The sequence below is a fragment of the Chiloscyllium plagiosum genome, unplaced genomic scaffold (assembly GCF_037043375.1).
Source record: "Chiloscyllium plagiosum isolate Xiang-an unplaced genomic scaffold, Cpla_swu_hap1 HiC_scaffold_12, whole genome shotgun sequence".
Lineage (NCBI taxonomy): Eukaryota > Metazoa > Chordata > Chondrichthyes > Orectolobiformes > Hemiscylliidae > Chiloscyllium > Chiloscyllium plagiosum.
Window position 1 is genome coordinate 20225410 of NW_028270150.1, and position 13079 is coordinate 20238488.

A 13079-nucleotide genomic window follows, 5' to 3' on the forward strand; every position below is an offset into this window, starting at 1 on the left:
TGGGGATAACTGAGACGTAGCTTCAAATGGACAGGACCTGGGAAATGAATATTCAAGGATACACGTGTTATCGTAAGGACAGACTGATGGGCAGAGGGGGTGGGGTGGCCTTGTTAGTAAGGGATGATATTCAGTCCCTTGCGCGGGGGGACCTAGAGTCAGGAGATGTAGAGTCAGTGTGGATAGAGCTTCGAAATACCAAGGGTAAAAAGACCCTCTTGGGAGTCATCTACAGGCCCCCAAACAGTAGTCTGGATGTCGGATGTAAGTTAAATCAGGAGCTGAAATTGGCCTGTCGCAAAGATGTCACTACAGTTGTTATGGGGGATTTTAACATGCAAGTAGACTGGGAGAATCAGGATGGTATTGGGCCACAAGAAAGAGACTTTGTGGAGTGCCTCAGAGATGGATTCTTAGAGCAGCTGGTGCTGGAGCCGACCAGGGAGAAGACAATTCTGGATCTGGTATTGTGTAACGAACCAGAATTGGTCAGAGACCTCGAAGTGAAGGAGCCATTGGGAAGTAGTGACCATAATACAATAAGCTTCAATCTGCAATTTGAGAGGGAGAGGGTACAGTCGGAAGTGACAGTACTTCTGTTGAATAAAGGGAATAATGGAGCTATGAGGGAGGAGCTGGCCAAAGTTCAATGGTGCAATACCTTAGCAGAGATGACCGTGGAGGAACAATGACGGATATTTCTGTGTATAATGCAGAAGTTGCAGGATCAGTTCATTCCTAAAAGGAAGAAAGATCCCAGGAGGAGGCATGGGCGGCCGTGGCTGACGAGGGAAGTAAAGAAACATATAAAGTTAAAAGAGAAAAAGTATAACATAGCTAAGATAAGTGGGAAAACTGAGGACTGGGAAGCTTTTAAAGAGCAACAGAGGATTACTAAGAAGGAAATACGCAGAGGAAAAACGAGGTACGAAGGTAAACTGGCCAAGAATATTAAGGAGGATAGGAAAAGCTTTTTTAGGTATGTGCAAGGCAAAAAAATGGTTAGGACAAAAATTGTGCCCTTGAAGACAGAAACAGGGGAATATATTACTAGGAACAAAGAAATGGCAGAGGAATTAAATGGGTACTTCAGATCTGTGTTCACTGGGGAAGACACAAGCAATCTCCCTGAAGTAACAGTGGCTGAAGGACCTAAACTTAAGGGAATTTATATTTGCCAGGATTTGGTGTTGGAGAGACTGTTAGGTCTGAAGGTTGATAAGTCTCCGGGGCCTGATGGTCTGCATCCCAGGGTACTGAAGGAGGTGGCTCGGGAAATCGTGGATGCGTTGGTGATTATTTTCCAGAGTTCAATAGATTCGGGGTCGGTTCCTGAGGATTGGAGGGTGGCTAATGTTATACCACTTTTTAAGAAAGGTGGGCGAGAGAAAGCAGGAAATTATAGACCAGTTAGTCTGACCTCAGTGGTGGGAAAGATGCTGGAGTCTATTATAAAGGATGAAATTACTGCACATCTGGATAGTAGTAACAGGATAGGACAGAGTCAGCATGGATTTATGAAGGGGAAATCATGCTTGACTAATCTTCTTGAATTTTTTGAGGATGTAACTATGAAGTTGGACGAGGGAAATCCAGTAGATGTAGTGTAACTGGACTTTCAAAAAGCTTTTGATAAAGTCCCACACAGGAGGTTAGTGAGTAAAATTAGGGTGCATGGTATTTGGGGGCAAAGTATTAGATTGGATTGAAAATTGGTTGGCTAATAGGAAACAAAGGGTAGTGATAAACGGCTCCATTTCGGAATGGCAGGCAGTGACCAGTGGGGTACCGCAGGGATCCGTGCTGGGGCCACAGCTTTTTACAATATATGTTAATGATATAGAAGATGGTATCAGCAATAACATTAGCAAATTTGCTGATGATACAAAGCTGGGTGGCAGGGTGAAAAGTGATGAGGATGTTAAGAGATTACAGGGTGACCTGGACAAGTTAGGGGAGTGGGCAGATGCATGGCAGATGCAGTTTAATGTGGATAAATGTATGGTTATCCACTTTGGTAGCAAGAACAGGAAGGCAGACTACTACCTCAATGGAATCAATTTATGTAAAGGGGCAGTACAGAGAGATCTGGGTGTTCTTGTACACCAGTCAATGAAGGCAAGCATGCAGGTACAGCAGGTAGTGAAGAAGGCTAACAGCATGCTGGTCTTCATAATAAGAGGAATTGAGTATAGAAGCAAAGAGGTGCTTCTGCAGCTGTACAGGGCCCTGGTGAGACCACACCTGGAGTACTGTGTGCAGTTCTGGTCTCCAAATTTGAGAAAAGACATTCTGGCTATTGAGGGAGTGCAGCGAAGGTTCACGAGGTCAATTCCTGGAATGGCAGGATTACCTTACGCCGAAAGACTGGAGCGACTGGGCTTGTATACCCTTGAGTTTCGAAGACTGAGAGGGGATCTGATTGAGACGTATAAGATTATGAAAGGATTGGACACTCTGGCAGTAGGAAACATATTTCCACTGATGGGTGAGTGCCGAACCAGAGGACACAGCTTAAAAATACGGGGTAGACCATTTAGGACAGAGCTCAGGAGAAACTTCTTCACCCAGAGAGTGGTGGCTGTGTGGAATGCTCTGCCACAGGGGGCAGTGGAGGCCCACTCACTGGATTCATTTAAGAAGGAGTTGGATAGAGCTCTCAAAGATAGTGGAATCGAGGGTTATGGAGATAAGGCAGGAACAGGATACTGATTAGGAATGATCAGCCATGATTATATTGAATGGCGGTGCAGGCTCGAAGGGCTGAATGGCCTACTCCTGCATCTATTGTCTATTGTCTGTCTATTGTCTATTGTCTATTGATACACAGCGGCAATGTGTACCATCATATGGAGGTGCCAGTGTTGGACTAGGGTGAACAAAGTTAAAAAAATCACACATTTGGAAATAAATCTTTTGGACTATAACCTGGTGCTGTGTAATTTTTAACAATGTGTACCATGTATAAGAAACAATGCAGCAACACACCAAGGCTTCTTCAACAGCACCTTCCAAACGCCTGTCCTCCAACATCAAGAAGGTCAAAGGCACATGATGCATGGGAACCACCAAGTCAAGTCACACACACCATCCTGACTTGGAACTATATTACTGTTCCTTCACTCTGACTAAGTCAAAGTTAGAGAATTTGCGTTCTATTGGCGATGTGGATCTACCTACTAAATTGAAGCGCTTTAAGAAATCAGCTCACCACCATATTCCTGATGAAAGGCTAATGCCCGAAACGTTGACTCTCCTGCTCCTCGGATCCTGTTTAACCTGCTGTGCTTTTCCAGCACCACACACTCGACTCTGATCTCCAGCATCTGCAATCCTCACTTTCACCACCATATCCTCAAGTGCAATTAAGGATGGGTAAGAAATGTTGGCCTGGTCAATGATGTTAACATTTTTGAAAGAAATACTTTTGAAACAACCTCCTAAGTATTGGAATTAGCCTTGTTTGAGCAGTACCTCACACGCGACTGAATCAAGAGGTCAACACTCAATCTCTACTACTGAGACCGATCCTTCAATACATTAATGTGGGAATGCTACACAGTTAGTGTTCCTGTCCTTCAGGTGAATTGGTAAACAGAGGCCTCATCTGCCATCCCAACTGAATGTTCAATCAATTAAATGCTTTGGGTCTGTGGTCTTCCATTACCAGTGTATGCCATGTTGAAATATTCAGCGTCTACTTGCTGCCTGGAACAGAACTAGGGAAATTAATTTCAACACCAATGTGCATGCCAAGGCATTGTGCTAAATCTCTGACTTGACGTTTTGATACTGCTGACAAAGCAAAGTTCCTACACTTTTGCCTCATTTAAAAAGTCCTTTTGCTGAGTTGTGATAGATGTTTTGTTGATGCAAATGAAGGTACACTGACCTAGTTTGTTTTGCAAGTTTTCCATTTTCCGAATATTTAGCAACATCACATTGCATGCCTGCTGTTTCGCGGGTTCCTGATGATTCACTGTTAAAGCTCACCAAGTGATAATCTTCAGAATTGTTTTGAATATTTGATTTGATATTACATTGTTGTTAATTTATAGTTAGCTTCGAAACTCAGTTAAAAATCACAGGTTTGTTCAATATATCATTTCAGTTGCATGACACTGTAATATTTTGCTATAAATTCTGTGTCTTATGATCTTATACTCCACAACCACCTGATGAGGGAGCAGCGCTCTGAAAGCTAGTGCTTCCAAATAAACCAGTTGCACTATAACTCAGTGTTGTGAGATTGTTAAATTTGTACAGCCCAGTCCAACACCAGCACCTCCAAATCATGACTGTTGGACTATAACCTGGTGTTGCGTAATTTTTAACTTTGTCCACCCTAATCCAACACCAGCTCCACCGTATCATGTTCAACATTCAGCTTCAGTCAGAACTACGCTTATTTCAAATGAAATTCTGTTTCTAAATTTCGGCTAGCTATGTTAAGAAAAATTGGAAAACATGTGAAAATGGGCTGAAGATGAGATAGCAGTAAGTGCTTATGACAGGGCCATTTCCACCACAGAACACACCAGATGGCCTTCTTCTTTAGAGACCACCATTTCCCTTCCCACATGGTTAAAGATGCCCTCCAACGCATCTCGTCCACATCCCGCACCTCCGCTCTCAGACCCCACCCCTCCAACCGTAACAAGGACAGAACCCCCTGGTGCTCACCTTACACCCTACCAACCTTCGCATAAACCAAATCATCCGACGACATTTCCGCCACCTCCAAACGGACCCCACCACCAGGGATATATTTCCCTCCCCACCCCTTTCCGCCTTCCGCAAAGACCGTTCCCTCCGTGACTATCTGGTCAGGTCCATGCCCCCCTACAACCCACCCTCCCATCCTGGCACCTTCCCCTGCCACCGCAGGAACTGTAAAACCTGTGCCCACACCTCCTCCCTCACCTCCATCCAAGGCCCTAAAGGAGCCTTCCACATCCATCAAAGTTTTACCTGCACATCCACTAATATCATTTATTGTATCTGTTGCTCCCGATGCGATCTCCTCTACATTGGGGAGACTGGACACCTCTTAGTAAAGCGTTTAGGGAACATCTCTGGGACACCCGCACCAATCAACCACACCGCCCTGTAGCCCAACATTTCAACTTCCCCTCCCACTCTGCCGAGAACATGCAGGCCCTGGGCCTCTTCCACCGCTGCTCCCTCACCACCAGACGCCTGGAGGAAGAACGCCTCATCTTCCGCCTCGGAACACTTCAACCCCAGGGCATCAATGTGGATTTCACCAGTTTCCTCATTTTCCCTCCCCTCACCTTACCCCAGTTCCAACCTTCCAGCTCAGCACCGCCCTGATGACCTGTCCTACCTGCCTATCTTCCTTTCCACCTATCCACTCCACCCTCCTCTCTGACCTATCACCTCCATCCCTACCCCCATTCACCCATTGTACTCTATGCTATTTCCCACCCTCCCACCCCCACCCCCCTCTCATTTATCTCTCCACTCTGCAGGCATCTTGCCTCTATTCCAATGAAGGGCTTTTGCCTGAAATGTCGATTTTCCTGCTCCTCGGATGCTGCCTGACCTGCTGTGCTTTTCCAGCACCACTCTAATCTAGACTCTGGTTTCCAGCATCTACAGCCCTTGTTTTTACCACAGGGCTGACGGACTGATTAGTGGAGTGATTTGGGGGTTGATTTTAGGGCTCCAGATATTTCTAGCTTACACCATTGAAACACATTCATATTCAATGTCAATAAAAGACTTGGAGGAAGACGTCTTTGAAAGCTGTGGCAGCCGTGGGTACACTTTAAGTCTAAATAAGATGTAATTACCATGCACTATCATGTAAGACATTATAAGATTTTTATTAGGTGAGCCAAAAAAGAATTTGGGATAAGGAAAGGCATGCTATCATTGTTTCAACATCGTCAAAAAGCAAAAACTACAAGTGTGTAGTCAGTGGTCATTTTACTTCTCTCTTTCTCTCTCTCGGATACACACACATGCACACTCACACATCGACATCATGCAGCACAGACAAGTTACAGACATGTCACATAAGCGGCAGGCAATAAACCATCTCTAACCATCTTCCTTTGGCATTCAGCAACATTATCATCACTCACCGGAAATGTAACTGAGCGAGGAGTTCTGGTGCAAGTGATTCACATCATGACTCCTCAAAGATTGCCCACCATCTGTAGTGAAGGAACACACTCCACTTGTGTGGGTGAATGTAGCTCCCATATCATCAAAAATAAAGCAACCTACCTGATTGCCACCCCATCCACCACCTTAGAGTATTATTCCATCCACATAGTACACATAGACACAGCATCTGAAAGATGCACTACAACAACCAGTGGTGGCTCAGTGGTTAGCACTGCTGCCTCAGAGCGCCAGGGACCTGGGTTGGATTCCCAGGGTGACTGTGTGGAGTTTGCACATTCTCCCTGTATCTGCGTGAGTTTCCTCCCACAATCCAAAGATGTGCAGGCCAGGTGAATTGGCCATGCTAAATTGTTAGGTGCAGTAGTCAGTAAATACAGCATATGGGGTTGGGTCTGGGCCGGTTACTGTTCGGAGGCTCAGTGTGGATTTGTTGGCCTGAGGGCCTGTTTTCATACTGTACGGAATCTAATTTAACTCCCCAAGGCTCATTTGATAGCGCCTTCCAAACTGAAGAATTGTACTCACTTAGAAGGAAAAGGGGTGTGGACATATGGAAAAATTGTGCTTACAAGTTCCCCTCCAAGCCACACAACATCCTCACAATTACATTGCAATTACTAAGGACTGATTGCGGCATTACACACGAGGCCGCTACATCGCCCACGGCAATAGCCTCCGCCGACGATGACGTCACTTCCGCCCCCACCGACCTCGCAGCCTCCGCGATCGCCGCCCAGACAACCGCCTCCGCGATCGCCGCCCAGACAACCGCCTCCATGATCGCCATGAAGACAATCGCCGACAGATTCGCGACCTCCGCGGCTATGGGAAATAACTCTGTCTCTGTGGTCGCCGCAGCCACTTCCGCCCCCAGTGACGTTACTAACCTACACGCCCTCAACGCCGCATGTGTCTCCGCCCCCACGCCGATCTCCACGCCTAACCCCGCCCCCCAGCCGAGTTCCATCACCACGCCTAACCCCGCCACCACGCCTAACCTCGCCCCTTCGCCGATCGCCATCACCACACCCAACCCCGCACCCACGCCGATCTCCATCCCCGCCCCCAGGCCTAACCCCACCCCCACACCCAGCTCCAGCCCCACATCAGGTCCTAGCTCCTAGCTCTCAGCCCTGCCAAGTTTTCACCATCCCTCCAGACCTACCCCTCTCTGAAGATGAAAGATCAGTCCTCAGCAGAGGCCTCACCTTCATTCCCCTACGCTCTCGGATTAATGAGTTCAACACACGGCGTGACATCGAACAATTCTTCTGCCGCCTTCGCCTCCGCGCCTACTTCTTCAACCAGGACTCTGGCCTACCCTCTGACGACCCCTTCTCACGCCTCCAACACACCCCGTCCACCTGGACACCCCGTGCTGGCCTCCTACCTGCCCTCGACCTCTTCATAGCCAACTGCCGCCGCGATATTAACCGCCACCTGAACTCCCCCACCCCTCTCACCCACTCCAACCTCTCACCCTCGGAACGCGCAGCCCTCCACTCCCTCCGTTGCAACCCCAACCTCACTATCAAACCAGCTGACAAGGGAGGCGCGGTAGTAGTTTGGTGCACCGACCTCTACACCACTGAGGCCAAATGCCAGCTCGCAGATACCTCCTCCTACTGCCCCCTTGACCATGACCCCACCTCCCACCACCAAACCATCATCTCCCAGACCGTCCATAACCTCATCACCTCGGGGGATCTCCCATCCACCGCCTCCAACCTCATAGTCCCACAACCCCGCACCGCCCGCTTCTACCTCCTGCCCAAAATCCACAAACCTGACTGCCCCGGCCGACCCATTGTCTCCGCCTGCTTCTGCCCACCAAACTTACCTCCGCATACCTTGACACCGTCCTGTCCCCCTTAGTCCAAGAACTCCCCACCTACATTCGGGACACCACCCATGCCCTCCACCTGCTCCATGATTTTCGCTTCCCCGGTCCCCAACGCCTTATTTTCACCATGGACATCCAGTCCCTGTACACCTCCATCCCCCATCACGAAGGACTCAAAGCCCTCCGCTCCTTCCTTTCCCGCCGTACCGACCAGTACCCTTCCACTGACACCCTCCTTCGACTGACTGAACTGGTCCTCACCCTGAACAACTCTTTCCAATCCTCCCACTTCCTCCAAATGAAAGGAGTAGCCAGGGGCACCCGCATGGGCCCCAGCTTTGCCAGCCTCTTCGTAGGATATGTGGAACAGTCCATCTTCTGCAACTACACTGGCCCCACCCACCACCTTTTCCTCCGCTACATCGATGACTGTATCGGCGCCACCTCGTGCTCCCACGAGGAGGTTGAACAGTTCATCCACTTCACCAACACCTTCCACACCGACATCAAATTCACCTGGACAGTCTCAGATTCCTCCCTCCCCTTCCTCAACCTTTCTATTTCTATCTCAGGCGACCGAATCAACACGGACATCTACTACAAACCGACCAACTCCCACAGCTACCAGGACTACACCCCCTCCCACCCTACCTCCTGTAAAACGCCATCCCATTCTCCCAATTCCTTCGTCTCCGCCGCATCTGCTCCCAGGAGGACCAGTTCCAAAAACGTACAACCCAGATGGCCTCCTTCTTCAAGGACCGCACTTTCCCCCCAGACGTGGTCGACGATGCTCTCCACCGCATCTCTTCCACTTCCCGCTCCTCCACCCTTGAACCCCGCCCCTCCAACCGCCACCAGGACAGAACCCCACTGGTCCTCACCTACCACCCCACCAATCTCCATGTACAGCGCATCATCCGCCGTCATTTCCACCACCTCCAAACGGACCCCACCACCAAGGATATATTTCCCTCCCCTCCCCTATCAGCATTCCATAAAGACCACTCCCTCCGTGACTCCCTCGTCAGATCCACACCCCCCACCAACCCAACCTCCACTCCTGGCACCTTCCCCTGCAACCGCAGGAGGTGCAAGACTTGCGCCCACACCTCCCCCCTCACCTCCCTCCAAGGCCCCAAAGGAAACTTCCATATCCGCCACAGATTCACCTGCACCTCCACACACATCATCTATTGCATCCTCTGCACCCAATGTGGCCTCCTCTATATTGGGGAGACAGGCCGCCTACTTGCGGAGCGTTTCAGAGAACACCTCTGGGACACCCGGACCAACCAACCCAACCATCCTGTGGCTCAACACTTCAACTCCCCCTCCCACTCCACCAAGAATATGCAGGTCTTTGGACTCCTCCATCGCCAGACCACAACAACACGACGGTTGGAGGAAGAGTGCCTCATCTTCCGCCTAGGAACCCTCCAACCACAAGGGATGAACTCGGATTTCACCAGTTTCCTCATTTCCCCTCCCCCCACCTTGTCTCAGTCAAATCCATCAAATTCAGCACCGCCTCCCTAACCTGCAATCTTCTTCCTGACCTCTCCGCCGCCACCCAGTCTGACCTATCACCCTCACCTTGACCTCTTTCCACCTATCACATTTCCGACGCCCCTCCCCCAAGTCCCTCCTCCCTACCTTTTATCTTAGCCTGCTGGACAAACTTTCCTCATTCCTGAAGAAGGGCTTATGCCCGAAACGTCGATTCTCCTGTTCCCTGGATGCTGCCTGACCTGCTGCGCTTTTCTAGCAACACATTTTCAGCTCTGATCTCCAGCATCTGCAGACCTCACTTTCTCCTGATTCAGGATAGTCAACATGGCTTTGTGCATGGGAAATCATGTCTCACAAACTTGATTGAGTTTTTTGAAGAAGTAACAAAGAAGATTGATGAGGGCAGAGCAGTAGATGTGATCTATATGGACTTCAGTAAGGTGTTCGACAAGGATCCCCATGGGAGACTGATTAGCAAGGTTAGATCTCATGGAATACAGGGAGATCTGTATTCTACCAAAGGTCTTCTACCTTTGAGCCATTTGGATGCAAAACTGGCTCAAAGGTAGAAGACAGAGGGTGGTGGTGGAGGGTTGTTTTTCAGACTGGAGGCCTGTGACCAGTGGAGTGCCACAAGTGCTGGGCCCTCTACTTTTTGTCATTTACGTAAATGATTTGGATGCGAGCATAAGAGGTACAGTTAGTAAGTTTGCAGATGACACCAAAATTGGAGGTGTAGTGGACAGTGAAGAGGGTTACCTCAGATTACAACAGGATCTGGACCAAATGGGCCAATGGGCTGAGAAGTGGCAGATGAAATTTAATTCAGATAAATGCGAGGTGCTGCATTTTGGGAAAGCAAATCTTAGCAGGACTTATACACTTAATGGAGAAAGTGAGGACTGCAGATGCTGGCGATCAGAGCTGAAAATGTGTTGCTGGAAAAGCGCAACAGGTCAAGCAGCATCCAAGGAACAGGAGAATCGACGTTTCAGGCAGATTCCTGAAGAAGGGCTTATGCCCGAAACGTCGATTCTCCTGTTCCTTGAATGCTGCCTGACCTGCTGCGCTTTTCCAGCAACACATTTGCAGCTTATACACTTAATGGTAAGGTCCTAGAAGTGTTGGGTGAACAAAGGGACCTTGGAGAGTTCCTTGAAAGTGGAGTCGCAGGTAGATAGGATAGTGAAGAAGGCCTTTGGTATGCTTTCCTTTATTGGTCACAGTATTGAGTACAGGGGTTGGGAGGTCATGTTGCGGCTGTACAGGACATTTGTTAGGCCACTGTTGGAATATTCCATGCAATTCTGGTCTCCTTCCTATTGGAAAGATATTGTGAAACTTGAAAGGGTTCAGAAAAGATTTACAAGGATGTTGCCAGGGTTGGAGGATTTGAGCTATAGGGAGAGGCTGAACAGGCTGGGGCTGTTTTCCCTGGAGCATCGGAGGCTGAGGGGTGACCTTATAGAGGTTTACAAAATGATGAGGGGAAAAGTCTTTTCCCTGGGGTGGGGGAGTCCAAAACTAGAGGGCATAGGTTTAGGGTGTGAGGGGAAAGATATAAGAGAGACCTAAGGGGCAACTTTTTCACTCAGAGGGTGGTACGTGTATGGAATGAGCTGCCAGAGGATGTGGTGGAGGCTGGTACAATTGTAACATTTAAGAGGCATTTGGATGGGTATATGAATAGGAAGGGTTTGGAGGGATATGGGCTGGGTGCTGGCAGGTGGGACTAAATTGGGTTGGGATATCTGGTCGGCATGGGTGAGTTGGACCGAAGGGTCTGTTTCCATGCTGTACATCTCTATGACTCTATGACTTCAGTCATTCGGGCAAAATCCTTGAACTCCCTAAAAGCTCCATGGGTGTCAACACACGACAAGGAGTGCAATGCTTCAAGAAAATTGCTCAACACCACCTTCTCAACTGCAATTAGATATGGGCAATAAATATGGCCGAGCCTGTGATGTTCATATTCAATGGATAAAACAAAAACACGTTCAGCTCATAATCCGTATGGGAATTAATCCCATTTCACTGTTCTTTTCTCATGGTCTTGTCATATTTTTTCTTTGAAATGACACATTACGTCTTCAAAGAGACAAATGAATTTGCTTCCACCAGCCTTCCTAGCAATACATTCCAGATTACAGGAACTTGCTGACTAAAAATTAAAATGAAGTTGTATTCAGGAATCACAGGATACCTTTAAACTAATTGAGCTCCAGCTCTCAAAACAAAAGTATGTCTCTGGGCTACATTTCATTGCAACCATCACGTCAGATTATTCTCCAACTAAACAGGTCCATCAGCAATTTTATAGCTCCATCTCTTCTGACTTTATGATACAAGCGTAGGTGATCTCCTTGACTGTACTTTATTATAGGTTCTGTATTTCACTAACTTTAATTACTTAACCTTTACAGCAATAATCTTCCCAGAACGAAACACTACAGATAAAATAATCATCGAATCCCCACAGTGTGGAAGCAGGCCATTCAGCCTGTCAAGTCCACACTGACCCTTCAAAGAGCTTCCCACCTGTACCCACCCATGGTTCACCAGCTAGCCTACATATCCCTGGACACTATGGGCAATTTAGCGTGGACCATCTACCTGACCTGCACATGTTTGGATTGTGGGAGAAAATCAGAGCACCCAGTGGAAATCCACACAGACACAGGGAGAATGTGCAAACTCCACACAGATAGTTGCCCAAGGTTGGAATCCAACCCAAGTCCCTGGCACTGTGAGACTGCAGTAACAACCAATGTATTGCTATGCCATCCCATTCATATTGACATGAACCATGAACTAATATTGGCCACATCTTATTTTCTCTATCAACATGCTTCATGATGTTGAAAACTGCTATTAAACCTCACCTCAAGCTGTTCTGAAGGGAATAATCGCAGTTTTTCTAATATTCCCACAGAGCTGAATCCCAGTTTCTCAATGCTGTCGCCCCCTTAAAAAAAAGCATAAACTTGACTCGAACAAAGCAACTATGCTGAAAATTCTGGAGATTTGAAGAAAAATATTCCAGTTATGTCTCTGGTAAATAGAATAAAAATATGCTGAGAGTTTGGATACATCATATTGGCTGAGACTGCATAATGAAGAGTTCCTGAGACAGAGAGGGAAATAAAACATAAAAATGTTGCAAAACTCTAAATGGTGAGTGCACTTGGAAAAAGAGAATGATAATGTTAATAGAGTCGGTTCTGATATGGCATGATAGTCAACTGTCGTGCAGTCTCGCATTATAAGGAAATCACGCAATATCTGCGCCATTTAAACTAATGGAGCCAGAATCGTATTATAGCCGATTCAGGTAAGGAAAGTTCATATTCTGCAAATAGCAGTCTAAATTCTTCAATCACATTAAAGACAGCTTGCATTGGAGAAACACGGGCGGCACGGTGGCACAGTGGTTAGCACTGCTGCCTCACAGTGCCAGAGACCCGGGTTCAATTCCCGACTCAGGCGACTGACTGTGTGGAGTTTGCACGTTCTCCCCGTGTCTGTGTGGGTTTCCTCCGGGTGCTCCGGTTTCCTCCCACAGTCA